Below are 14,388 nucleotides of genomic sequence, written 5' to 3'. Positions count from 1 at the left end.
AGCTTCAGCCTGGGGAGCTTGTTAAATATCCAAACCCTCAGGTCCCATGAATCGCAATCATCTTCTGATTCCAGCCCTTCTGAATCAGAATCTGAATTCTAACAGGATCCCCAGAAGACTCTTGTGCCATTCAGGGCTGAGTTGAGATAATGTTGCCCTTGAGCTCTCCTGAGACTCCCCGAAGAGAGCTGTGACCAGAAGGAGTAACGTCACGTTCACCCCCAGCCCGGCTTGCCCAGCAGGCATGGAGGAGGCCCGCCTCCCGTGGATGGAAGTAGCATCATTTAGTGGCCTCTTGTGAGTCCGTGCCTGCAGCCTCCAAAACTAGCTGTTCACATTTCCCATGCCTGCTCTATTACCAAACAAATCACTTGTCAGGGCTTAAATCAGTCAGCCCTCCTCCAAGTCAGATTGTTTTGGAGACTAAAAAGGGTTTGTTCTTTTTCCCCCCTTTTTAAGTGACTCTCAGTAAGTTGCCAGCAGCCTTAGGAAGCAGAATGCCTAACCCTGGGGGAAGCTTGCTATCGATGTGATGCACAGGGTAGGGGAAGTAGGGGGGTTTTAGGAAAACCTCCCGTGTTGGTAAATAAACCAGTGTTTGGAGAGGAAGTTGGCTGGGATGGATGAGGTGAAAGAGGGTGCTTTCCCCTTACCTGTCCCTTTGTAATGGATGAGTCATTATTCTCCTAATAAAAATGATAATTAAATCCATCTATAGATTTCTTACTATGTGCCAGGCACTGTACATGGCACATTCTAGACATTATCTCATTTTGTCATCTTAAAAACAATGACATAAGTATTCCTGAATTCCTGTGCCATTTTAAAGATAAGGAAATCAAGGCTGAAAATAGCATCCATAATCATACAGTGAGTAAAAATGAAGGGAAATTCAGACTAATTCCTAAGCCTACACTCTACCTGGCACTGCTCTACCAGCTTGGGAGACAGCAGTAAATAAATAGGCCCTCTAGGTCTTCTGGATGCTTCCGTGCTTGTAGGCAACAAGACACCAATAACTTGCAGACTCATCTCATTGCTTGAACTGCAGTAGGTGAAGAGCTACTTCGTTTCTGGACTTGAGCTGCAGAAAGGTTTACTGTGTACTATGAAGAATCTAAATATTCATTATGTAATTAATGTTGTTCAGTCACAGACACACACACACACACACAAACTTAGACGTTTTTAAGAACAGCTTAAGCACTTACCAATTGAGAACTTTTATAACTCTCAAAATGGAGGCATCCCCATATCTCTACAGGTATTTTAAATGAATTGAATTAATCATAGGCTTAAAAGTCTCTTGCGATCTTCGTTAACTTCCCTGGGTTTAATTAAAACATCTGTGCACTTTTAATTTATCGATTCATCCAACTCATATGTCATGTTTTTAACACACCCCAGCATGCTCTGCATCATTTTTAACCCGATTTCCACTTAACTAAAGCAATTAAATTCACCCCGGATTAATTAAAGCATCCATACTTTCGTGCTTAAGTCAGCGTGTGCATCTTTCCCCACATGGCTCCTGAATGTCAGAGATCTGACACACCTGATGAGTTTTTTGTCCTTCTGGAAATTCTCCCCTGAATCACTTTCTTGCTTATTAATGTGCCATTTGACAGAACAGGAATGAGGAAGTTGGTGCACTTGAACTTTGGCCCTCTGAGCCAAAGACTCTGGCCCTTTCTGTCAGAAGCACCCTCTGCTCTCTCCTTCTCCTCACTGGGGTCTTGATAGATCTTGCCCCCACTGAGACCAACTAGTAGTGTCTGAATGTTCTAGGCAGAAAGTGGGGGTTGCTGTTTGGGTCAGAGGTGACCATCGTGACCAGAATGGCTGGTGATCTTGACATTTGTACTTTTGTAATGGTTCTTTACTTCTACTTCCAGCCTCTTCACTCTTCCTACGTGATAAGCCATATATCTATCGCCCTGCCCATTTGGTAGGGAGGTAAAACTGAGGCAGGGAGGTCAACAGGCTTCTCTGTTGGGCAGTGAGCCATGGAACTATCCAGATGGTGACAGATTATCCCCAGCCCCTCAGAGCCAGTTTGTATTTCTGCCCCCACCAGCAGCGTTTGACAGAGCCCACTTCCCTTCAGCCACAACATGATTGGTGGTTATCAGTCTTTTGAATGGTTTTGTCCACCCACCCCCCCTCCCCGCATCTAATAAGCCGTCTATTTCTCCTCATTTTTTATCTGTACTTAATTAATTGCCAGTGAAGCTATGTGTCTTCTCATACCATTTTTTTTTTTTTTGGCAGTTTACATTTCTATGTTCTTTGCCCAGGTTTCCATTCATTAGTCACTTTTTATTGATTTCTAAGAGCTCTTTGTGTCTTTAGGATATCAAACTTTATTCTGTAAAATGTGTTTGAAATATTTCTTCCTGGTGTTGTTCATCCCTTAATTTTGTTTAGGACATTCTTTGTAGTATAGCAGATGTAAATCTTATGTAATCAAACTCGATCTTCTTTTCCTTCTCGATCTCTAGGATTTGTCTTCCTCACATATTTTCCTCCCAAGAGAATAAAATTAGTCTTCTGTATTTTTTCTAATGCTTTTGTAGCTTTTTTTCTACTTAGATCTTTAATCCATATGGAATTTTTTTTAGTTTTATTGAGAAATAATTGACATATCACTGTATAAATTTAAGGCATACAGCAGGGTGGTTTGATTTGTACAGATTATGAAATGATTACCATGTAGGTTCAGCTACCATTCATCTTCTCATATAGATATCTTTCACAAGAAAAGAAAGATAAAAGAAAACAAAATTTTTTCTCCTTATTATGAGAACTCTTAGGATTTTACTTTCTTCACTATTGTCCTTTATGTCATACAGCAGTGCTAGCTACAGTCATCATGGTGCACATTAGAGCCACAGGACTTATCTTAAACCGAACATTTGTCCCTTTTGACCATCTTCCTCCAATCGTCCTCCAACCACCTTGGTGACCACACATCTTTTTCCATGAGTTTGGTGTGGTGGTGTTGTTTTTCTTTAGATTCCACATGTAGGGGGTACCTGGGTGGCTCAGCGCTTGAGCATCTGTTTTTGGCTCAGATCATGATCCCGGGGTCCTGGGATCAAGCCCCACATCAGGCTCCCCGCAGGGAGCCTGCTTCTCCCTCTGCCTATGTCTCTGCCTCTCTCTGCATGTCTCTCATAAATAAGTAAATAAATAAATAAATAGATAAATAAATAAATAAATAAATAAATAAATAAATAAATAAATACTCCACGTGTAGGTGAAGTCCCACAGTTTTGTCTTTCTCTGTCTGAAATTTCACTTAGCATAGTGTCTCTGAGTTCCATCCATTTTGTCACAAATAGGATTTCCTCATTTTTATGGCTGAATAATATATATATACCATAACTTCTTTATTCATTCACCCATCAGTAAACATTTAGACCATTTCCATGTCTTAGGCTACTATAAACAATGCTCCTATGAATAAGGGGGCGCAGATACCTTTTTGAGTGTGTTAGTGGATTCGTTTACTTTGGGTATATTCCCAGAAGTGGAACTGCTGATTCATGGTGAGTCTATTTTTTGAGGATCCTTATACTGTTCTCCTTAGTGGTTATACCAATTTATAATCCCAACAACAGTGCACAAGTGTTCCCTTTTCTCCACATCCATGCCAGCATGTGTTATCTCTTGTCTTTTAATGATGGCCATTCTACCAGGCCTGAAGTGATATCTCATTGTGGTTTTAATTTTCATTTCCCCCCTTTTTTTTTAAGATTTTATTTATTTATTCATAGAGAGAGAGAGAGGCAGAGTCACAGGCAGAGGGAGAAGCAGGCTCCATGCAGGTAGCCTGATGCGGGACTCGATCCGGGGTCTCCAGGATCACACCCCGGGCTGCAGGCGGCGCTAAACCACTGTGCCACCGGGGCTGCCCCATTTTCATTTCCCTTAAGTGCTAGTGATGTGAGCATATTTTCATGTACCCATTGGCCTTTCGTTTATCTTTTTTGAAGGAACGCCTTTTCAAATCCTTTTCCCATTTTTAAATTGGGCTATTTGCTTTTGTTTTTGTTTGTTTTTGCTACTGAATAGTATTACTTCCTTATATGTGTTGGATATTACCCCCTTATCAGATACGTGTGGTTTACTAATAGTTTTACTTATTCTGAGGGTTGTCTTTCACTGTGTTCATGGGCTTGTTGCTGTGGAGAAAACAGCATTTTTGTTGCATTTTTGTTTGATGTAGTCTGACTTGTTTATTTTTTATTTTGTTGCTTTTGCTTTAGGTATCAATCATATCCCAAAGAATCATTAGCAAGATCCATGTTAAGGAGCTTTGTTCCTTTTTTTTTTTTTTTTTTTATCTAGGGCTTTCATAGTTTCAGGTCTTACATTTAAGTCTTTAATCTATTTGAGTTAATTTTTGTGAGTGGGGTAAGAGAGGGGTCCAGTTTTATTATTTTACATGTGAATATCCAGTTTTCCCAGCTCTGTTTATTGAAGAAACCATCTTTTTCCAGTAAATACCCTTTGCTCCTTTGCCAAATATTAGCTGAACCATATATGCTTGGGTTTGTTTCAGGACTCTCAATTCTTTCTATTGGCCTATGTCTCTTCTTTTATTCCAGGACCATACTGTTTTGATGATTATAGTTTTATAGTAGAGCTTGAAATCAAGAAGTATATCTCCTGCTTTGTTCCCTCTTAGTATTTGTTTTTCTACTTGAGGTCTTTTGTGGAACAAAATGCCATTGGAATTTTGATAAAAATTGCATTGAATCTATAGATGACTTTTGGTAATACTGATGTTTTAACAACATTAATTTTTCCAATCATAAGCACAGGATATCTTTCTATTTATTTGTGTCTTCTTTGATTTCTTTCATCAGTGTCCTGTAGTTTTCAGATTAGAAATCTTTCTCCTCCTTTGTTAAATTTATTCCTACATATTTTCTATTGTTTTGGATGCCAACAATTGAAAACAATTTCTATTGTTTTGGATGCTATTGTAAATGGCATTAGTTTCTTTCTTTTTCCAAAAATTTGTTTTTAGTGTATAGAAATACTACTGATTTTTGTGTGTTAATTTTGTATCCTGCAACTTTATGGAATTCATTGATTAGATCTAAGTTTTCTGATTGAATGTTTTAAGATTTTTGCTATATAAAAGATCTGCAATAGAGACAATTTTGCTTCTTCCTTTCCAATTCCAATGCCCTTTTATTTCTTTTTCTTGACTAATTGTTCTTACTAGTACTTCTAATACTTTGTCCAATAGGCGTAATGAGAGTGAGTACCCTTGTTTTGTTCCTGATCTTAGGAGAAAAGTTTTCAGCCTTTCACCACTGACTATGATGTTAGCTTTAGGCTCGTCATACGTGGCCTTTATTATGTTGAGGTATGTTTCTTCTTTGCCTAGTTTGTTAAGAGTTTTTATCATGAATGGAAGATGACTTTTGTCAAATGCTTTTTTTCTGTCTATTGGATGGTATGATTTTGTTTCCTTTTATTAATGTAATGTGACACATTAATTGGTTTATGTATGTGAACCATCCTTGCATCCCAGGGATAAATCCCACTTGATCATAGTGAATGATCCTTTAAATGTACTGCTACATTCAGTTTGCTTATATTTTGGTGAAAGTTTTGCATCTATACTTATTAGGGATATTGGCCTGTAGTTTTCTTTTCTAGTAGTTTATTTTCTGGTTTGGGTATCAGACAATATCAGCCTCATAAAATGTATTCTTAGTCCCCTTGCCTGGGTGAGAAGATGAGGGGCCACTCCAGGCTACTGTCAGGTTCCCGAACGGGACCTACAGTTGGGATTTTTTGAAAGGGTTTGAGAAAGTGATGTTAATTCTTTTTTAAATGTTTAATAAACTTCACCAATGAAGCCATCTGGTTCTGGGCTTTTCTTCATTGGGAGATTTTTTATTACTAGTTCAATCTCCCTACTGGTAATTTGTTTATTCAGGTTTTCTAAGAATTTTTCCATCTCTTCTAGGTTGTCCAGTTTGTCTGTGAATAATTGCTTATAGTAGCCTTTTCTGATCCTTTGTATTTCTGTGTTATCAGTTGTAATGTCTCCGTTTTTCATTTTTAAATCTGTTGATTTGGATCTTTTCTTTTTTTTTCTTGGTTAGTCTAGCTAAGATTTTGTCAATTTTGTTTATCTTTTCAAAGAACCAACTCTTAATTTGGCTAATCTTTCCCATTGTTTTTCTGTTCTCTATTTCATTAATTTTTGTTCTAATCCTTATGATTTCACCTGCTAACGTTGGGCTTGGTTCTTTACTTTCTAGTTCATTAAGCCATAGAGTTACATTGGTTATTGGGTTCTTTTTACTTTTTAATGTAGGCATTTATTGCTGTAAACTTCCCACTTAGAACTGCTTTTGCTGCATCCCATAAGTTCTGGTATGTTGTATTTCTATATTCATTTGTCTCAAGAAATCTTTTTTCCCCTTTAATGTATTGTTCAATCATTTGCTTAATTTCCGTTTTTGTGAATTTTCCAGTTTTTCCCTTGTTACTGATTTCTAGTTTCATGCCACTGTGGTCCTAGAAGACACTTGGTATAGTTTTAATCTTCTTGATTTTTCTAAGACTTGTTTTGTGGCCCCACATATGGTCAATCCTAGAAAATGTTTTGTGTGTGTCTCAGAAGAATGTATATGCTGCTGTTGTTGGATAGAAGGTTCTGTATATATCTATTAGGTCCATTTGATCATAGCATTGTTCAAATCAGCTATTTCCTTATCGATTCTCTGTCTGGATGATCTATCCATTGTTGAGAATGGGGTATTAAAGTCCCCAACTATTATTGTATTACTGTTCATTTCTCCTTTTAGCTCTGTTAGTTTTCATTTTATATATTTAGGTGCTCCAATGTTGGACACATAAATATTTACAATTGTTTTTCTCTTATTGATGTATTGACCCCTTTATATAATGACTTTCCTTGTTTCTTTTAATCATTTTTAAAGTCTCTTTTGTCTATTATAAGTATAGCTACCCTGCCTTTTGTTGTTGTTGTAGTTATTGGTACCATTTACCTGAAATGTCTTTTTTTTCCATCCCTTCACTCTCTGTCTTTGAGGCTAACGCAAGTCTCATAGGTAAGATATTGTTGGATCTTGTCTTTTAATCCTTTCTGCCACTCTTTGTATTTTGATTGGAGATTTTAATCATTTACTTTTAAAATAATTATCAACAAGTAAACACTATTGCCATTGTGTTAATTGTTTTCTGGTTGTTTTGTAGATCCATTGTTCCTTATTTCTTATCCTTCTGTCTTCTTTGTGTGTGTTGTTGTCTTTTGGCATCAATATACTTAGACTTCTTTATTGTATTCTTTTGTGTAATTACTGCAAGATTTTCTCTTGTGGTTGCCATGAGATTTACATAAAATATTTTAAACTTATAACACCCTCTTTTAAACTGATAATAGCTAATTTCAATAGAATTCATATATTTTATGTTTTTCCCACTCACGTTTTAGATTATTGCTATTACAATTTAAATATTTTTTATTGTATGACTTAGAACCAGAGCTAGAATTGTAAGTTAGTTGTGCATTACTATTACCATATTGCAGAATCTAACTATATATTTACTATTACCAGTGAGATTTACACTACCTTTTTACCTTTTTATGGTGTTAATTAGCATTCTTTCACTTTCACGCACAGAACTTTAGCATTTCTTATAAGGCATGTCTGGTGGTCATGCACTCCCTCAGCTTTTGTTTATTTGGGTAGGTCTTTATTCCTCCATTGTTTCTGAAGAACAGCTTCAGCAGGTATAGAATTCTTGGCTGACAGTTTTATTTGATGTTTAGAATATGTCATCTCATTTTCTCCTTACTTGAAAAGTTTCTGCTGAGACATCTGTTGATTGTCCTATGGGTATTCCCTTATATATAACTTCTCTCTTTTCTCTTGCTGTTCTTAAAATTTTTTCTTTGTCTTTGACTTTTGACAATTTAATGTGTCCCAGTGTAGCCCTATTTGAGTTCAGCCTGTTTGTGTTTCTTTCAGTCTCATGGATCTGGATGTCCATTTTTCTCCCTAGTTTTGGGAAGTTTCAGCCATTATTGCTTTAAGTATACTTTCTGTCCCTTTTTCTTTCTTTCACCTTATGGAATTCCCATAATGTGAATATTGTTTCTTTTCATTGTATCCTATAATTCCTATAGGCTTTCTTCACTCTTTCATTCTTTTCTTTTTGCTCCACCAACTGAGTGATTTCTATTGTTCTGTCCTCCAGGTCACTGATTCTTTCTTCTGGACAGTCAGATCTACTACTTTTGAAACTCTATTGAATTCTCAATTCCATTATTATATTTCTCAACTTGAGGAATTTTTTTAAAGATTTTATTTATTCACAAGAGACACAGAGAGAGAGAGACAGAGACACAGGCAGAGGGAGAAGTAGGCTCCATTCAGGGAGCCTGACATGGGACTCGATCCTGGGACTCCAGGATCACGCCCTGGGCTGAAGGCAACGCTAAACCACTGAGCCACCCGGGCTGCACGAGGATTTTATTTTTTATGATTTCTGTTTCCTTGTCAAACTTCTCATTTTGTTCATGGATAGTTTTTCTACTTTCACTTAGTTGTGTTTTCTTGTAGTTCACTGAACTTTCTTAAGAGGATTATTCTTTGACAGTTCATAGATCTCCATTTCTTTAGGGTCAGTTATTGGGTTTTTATAGTTTCCTTTAGTAGTGTCATATTTACCTGATGTTTTGTGGTTCTTGATTCTTTATGTTGATATCTGCATGTTTGAGTAACGAGACTCCTCTTCCAGATTTTACAGGTTTGCTTTGGAAGATACACTTCGTTACAAGTCAGCTCATTTTGGCTTTCTGGTGTGATAATGTCCTTCAGCAGGTGGGGCCTGCTATTATTGTATATTTGAAGGTAAAGCAACTATTTGAGCCCTAAGGACAAGGATGAACAGGTTTTCCACTGGCAGAGAACAGTTGGATATGACTGCTGGCTTGGTTCTCCAACCAAGTGAAGCTATAAGATGAACTTCATGGTTTCCTGGATTCTCTGGTCAAGACTAGGTATTATATATTCAGTAATTGACAGACTATGAATTAGGGCAACAGGCCAGTACCCAGGTTTGTACAGTTGATTGTTTGGGAGCTCAAATCAGTCCAAGGCGCTCACTGAATTCTCTGGTCATATGAGGCCACTCATTTTGTTCTACAGACAAAGGAAGCCATAGGCTGTGCTCTCTGTTTAAATGCCACTGTATGTAAGGTTGTCAAATGGACTATGTAGCTTCCCATGTCCTCTGGTTAGGCTCTTTGGTCAGACAGGCTCAAGGCTGTACTCAGCAATGAGCAGAGCTATAAATTAGATTCCTTGCCAGGGCACTGTGGAATAAGCTGTTCTAAAAGCAGTAAAACTCTTAGTCGTCTTAACACATGCTAACTTGTACTCCAAGTTCTAGGCCCAAACAGGTCTACTGGCTTTGCTCTGCAAACTGTTGGCTCTGCCTTCCCTGCTCTCAGCTCTAGCACCACTGGGCTAGAGCTTTCACATTTTATTTTTTTACTAGCCCAGGTCAGGTAGGGCCAGAAATCATGCTCTGCAGTGTGTTGGGGCTATGTCTCAGCTCCCTTACCTAAGTGGGAGGGAGAAGGACTGCTCCAGGCTGATCTCAATTTCCAAACAGGCTTTCAAGATAAGAGGGACTGAGAGCTACCACCTTCAGCCTTGGCTATGAATTAATCTCTATTTTTGCATAGTACAGAAACCCTCCATATCTGGCACTAGCTTTGCTTTGAGGGGAAATTAGCTCTTCCTGTCTGCCTCTAAGCTCAAGTGCCATTGGGCTATACTCTTCAGGAATTGTCACCAGCCCTTCTTGTCAGATGGGGCTGGAAGACCCTCTCCATAGTGGGTGGGGTATGATTCAGCTACTTGCTTGGTTATGGGCAAATTAGGTTCCAGAGCCCACAAAACTCCTCATTTAAAGATCAAAATCAGGCAGCTCTGCATTCCACTGGTGAATATGCCCCACCTTTGTTTTGCAGATGAGCAAAATTTCTGGTTGGCATACTATTTGGGCCCTAAGAGTGTGAACATAGTCTGCCAAGATCCATGTACTAGTTGTGGCAATCCCCACTCTTCCTCACAGTCAGATTCCCAGTGGTTGGAATTCCCCTGCAATCCCTGCAGTGTGAGATTGAGTCAGGGCTCCCACATAGCAACCCACAATGGTGGAGGATGGGGCTGGTTGTTCCCCCTGGATTCTTTTTTCTCACTAGAGGAACCAAAGGCTCTGGGAGATGTCTCTAAATGGTGCTGCCCTGGCATGGGGGAGGGGCAATGTAGTCAAATGTAGCCACTTATTTTGCCATCTACTGCAGTCTTCTCTGAGCTACAGAAAGGTCTTCAGCCTCGCCTCTGTGTTCTAGGATTCTCTTAGTGGTATCCTGCTCATGAATAGTTGTTAGTTGTTCTTCCTGTGAAAGAGAACAAAGTCAGGAAAGTGTCACTCTCTTAGTGACATAACTCTGGAATTTATTTTTGAATACAATGTTCAGTAGATGTTAAACTTTATTGTCTATCAAATGGCTTGCCATTTGCAGGGACCTACCAAAAAGTGAAACCCATCTTTCCTAACACGTTATGCTAAGCACCAAGCTAATTCCACAATCTGGATAGGCAATGGAACACCAGTTTTGGTGATGATACTGAACTTTGCTTGCTTTGCCTTTGTAACCCAATTATTACATCCTCAATTGCTTCAGGGGAATCAAGGCATCTTTATTTCTCCATCACCTTTTTTTCCTATTTCACCTAACCCAGCTACTAGCATGCATTAGGTTATTCATAAATATTTATTGACTAACTGGGAAGTAAGGTCACCAATTTTTAGTGCTATTGTGACAATTTACCCCGATTACTAGGCCCATGTATTCTCAAGTCTCTTTTCCACAAAGCTTTCAATAAGATTTCAAATGATTTTTAAAAGGTACAGTATTTGAATTTCCCTCTGCACATCTAGCCCAGCCTATAAATGACTTGGCAAGATGCAGTTATTTACTCTCTGCCTTATGATTCAAACTTTTCAACATCTCCACCTTTTCTCCAGTTATTTCCTCTACTACAAGCTCCAAGTAGATGGGACTTGTTTTACTTAAAACAGCAGATATGGGTCACTTGTCCTTTTACTTCCCACTGAGTAAATAACACTGATAATTCATTTCATCCCTTACAGAGAACTTTGGAAGAGGAAAAAAGCTCCAGCTTGATCATTAAAATGAGCTTTACGCCATTTAAGTGAATCTAAATTTTTTTTTTTTTTTTTTTTTTTTTTTTGTCATCAGCATGTTAACTTGTCAGTCATCAGTGGCAGTGGTAATTTATTTTTCTTCTGGGTAAGTCTTAGTGCTTCCATCTACTAGATTTAGTAAAATAAGAATAGTCACTTTGTACAAACATTTTAATTAATTTTAAATAGGAGCTTGAATGCACAATGTTCTACTCCTGTAAGCCTTAAGAAAAGGAGAAAGAGGCAGGCACATAAAACACTCCGCATGTGATTCCAGAACCACCTCCCACCCACAACCAGAGAAGATTAGGGGAAGAATAACATGAGCTCTCTCCATTAGTATTATTTGATGATCTTGTGGTGGAGGTGGTGATGGTGGTGGTGGTGGTGTGTGTCTGCATGCATGTGCGCATACATGTGCACATTTGAGACATACTGAATTTTAAATTTTATTAACCCTTGAAGTCAATTTGGAGATTCAGTTTGGAATTTCAAGATGGAACATCTGTTCATTGTAAATCATGTATCAGCTATAGCTTTGAGTCCTTGCACATGTAATTGTACTTAATGTTCCCATCAATTCTGGAAGAATATTTTGAAGGTAAAATTGGGTCTCAGAGAAATGCATTAATCTGGCCAAAATCCCAAACCTGGTAAGTGACAGGCCAGGTTCTAAACCTAGATCTTTCTGACACCCAAATCTTTCTCTTTCTAGTTCTGCTCCCTATTTCCTCTGGGCAAGGTATAGAGTCAAGAGTTGTTTGTCCTATAACCTGTCAGAAAGAAATCGTGTAGAATTAGTGATAGTAAAAATACAAGAAATGTTATGAATATGAGAGGTCTTCATGTTCAGCCTTTCAAATGAGGATCAGGCTGAGACTTAAATACTGTGAGGATCTGGGTTATATCTGAGAAGGAACCAATTACTCCTGAGGATGGTGCTCTCCATGCAAGTCAGCCCAGTGACCACTAGAAGGCTCGCTTCTGGCTTTTGCACTCTGCCTCAATGGCAAATGAATTACTAGAGAAATTCATTCCTCTTTAAGCTGCTTCTACTTTTTTATGTGGCATCAGGCAGGCCCATCCAGTGCCCCTGCTTTCCAGAGAACACCACAGTGTCTTGCATTTTTTACCACACTCCTGGTGAGCATGCAGCAAACATACTGAAAGAGGGCTGCATTTAGAATGTGGAGAATTCTCTGACCTCACTATTCTCCATTTATTCCCCTGAGTAATTTAAGTAGGTCACATTTTAAAATTGATTTCCCAGGCACCTGACTTTAAATAAAATCCATTCTTCCCTTCTAGACAATCCTTTTTTTTTTTTTTTTTTTTTTGCCACATGGAGTTTATGTAGAAGAAAAACAGTTTCAATATGAATAAATAAAATGTATATATAACTGTATAACTGTATTTTATCAGTTAATAAAAACAACACTTATTTGCTCCTTACTTTCTACCCTCTTCCACTCTTTGGGAGGAAAGAAGGTGCAGTGGGAGTCCAGTGGTGGCTATTTGATGCAACTTTTTCTGCTGTTCATGGTAGTTGGTTCACTATATAATCCTTAAGTCAGAAACAGCCCTTGGAAGCTCATTCTACTACATGTGTGGCCACCCTTCTTACTAGTTTCCTATTTCAGCCAGCGAGAGTAGAAGTGGAGTAAGAAATGATGCCAATTCTAGTCTTCCTAGTAAAAGAGATATCTTTAATTTACCTAGAGAAGAAATGGAAAGTGGATTTTTTCTCAAATGCCAATCCTGCCTTCTTGCAGGTCGCAGCTTGGGCACTACATTGAAGGTTTTGAGCCTCTGTCTTGGCTCTGGGTTACAAGATGCCATGATCACTTGATGATGTCCACAAGAGGTGCAAGGAAGGGAAAGTGGTAGTTGTGTGCACATATTTGCCATTCCTGACATAGAGCTTTGATGTTTTGTGAGGAACTGACATGGAACAAATTTAATTTGTCTTCAAAGCCCTCTTGAAACTTTGCAAAAGCTTGTACTTTTTCTCATGCTTGTTCATATTTGCACAGTCCCTAACCTGAATCTTGGGCCCACTGGGTAGCAACTCTGGCCAGATCTCTGCTTAAGTATCCTGGGAATAGAAAGCATGCTCCCTCATTTAATAAAGTCCAAAAAAAATTTTTTTTAATAATAAAAAATAAAATAACGAGAGTCCATCCAAAATTCAACATTGCTTTGATGATGTTCTCACTTTTGATCCATTATTGTCCTGTGGTAGATTCAAAAGGATAAGAATTCTACTGGTAATTATACCCTACATAATTCTAACAACTGTTGAATTCAGGGTGGAGGGACAGATATCCCTCAATCATACATCAGCTGTTGAGATATTTTTCCTTTGGGTCAGTTTACAATTAAAGTAAAAAACATGCACTTCCTCAGAAAAAGGCTCTGTGTGTGCAGCATGAGTTCTACTCCAGAAACTGGTTTGTTTGTTTGTTTTTTCCCACACCTTCCATAAATGGCCATTTATCACTTGCCCATTACCTCCCTACCTGAGGATCTCTAAATATCAGGAACATAGGAGAAATACTTACATCAACATTGATGAAAGCAGAGCTGAAACAAAATCAGCAATGATAAACATGGTCCTGTCCTCAAGGAGTTTGCTAGAGTTCTGGGATATTAGACACTCACAGAAGGAAACTTAATTACTATAAAAACGAGACAGAAACATGACAACAGGGGATGATTGATGAGCCAGAGTGGCATTGCTGACTGCCGAGTCATCTGACGAGATGTGCCATTGCTCCACAGGACAGGGACACGGCTTGGGCTCTATGCATACATAGACATGTGAAATTCTCAGAATCTGTACATTCCAAACCTCAGGTAAACCAAGAGTCACTAAACATCTCTGTTGGTCATTTCTGAAGGTCCCTGAGTGCCAGTTCCATAGCAGGCAGTCGTATCTTCTTTTTAGGCCCAAATGAAAAACCAGGTTGGAAATTTAGGTTCTTTACAAACTGATTCTGAAATGAAAAGTCCAAAGCCTGAAAGTGGCCACTAAAATCCCATTCTTGATCTCTAAAACAGGTGAATTGACACAATTAAGGCAAAACTGGTGAAAAACCATGGTAA

The 14,388-nt window shown here is 38.4% G+C and overlaps 1 protein-coding gene across 10 annotated transcripts in view; it reads left to right on the top strand.

Moving 5' to 3' along the window:
• Positions 1-14,388, top strand: part of TENM2 (teneurin transmembrane protein 2) — a 644,816-nt gene that overhangs the window by 486,460 nt on the left and 143,968 nt on the right. The gene's annotated exons all lie outside the window — the stretch shown is intronic.

The sequence above is a fragment of the Canis lupus genome, chromosome 4, assembly GCF_011100685.1.
Source record: "Canis lupus familiaris isolate Mischka breed German Shepherd chromosome 4, alternate assembly UU_Cfam_GSD_1.0, whole genome shotgun sequence".
NCBI lineage: Eukaryota > Metazoa > Chordata > Mammalia > Carnivora > Canidae > Canis > Canis lupus.
Note: the sequence above shows the minus strand (reverse complement) of the source record. Positions and strands in the feature narration are given on the sequence as shown.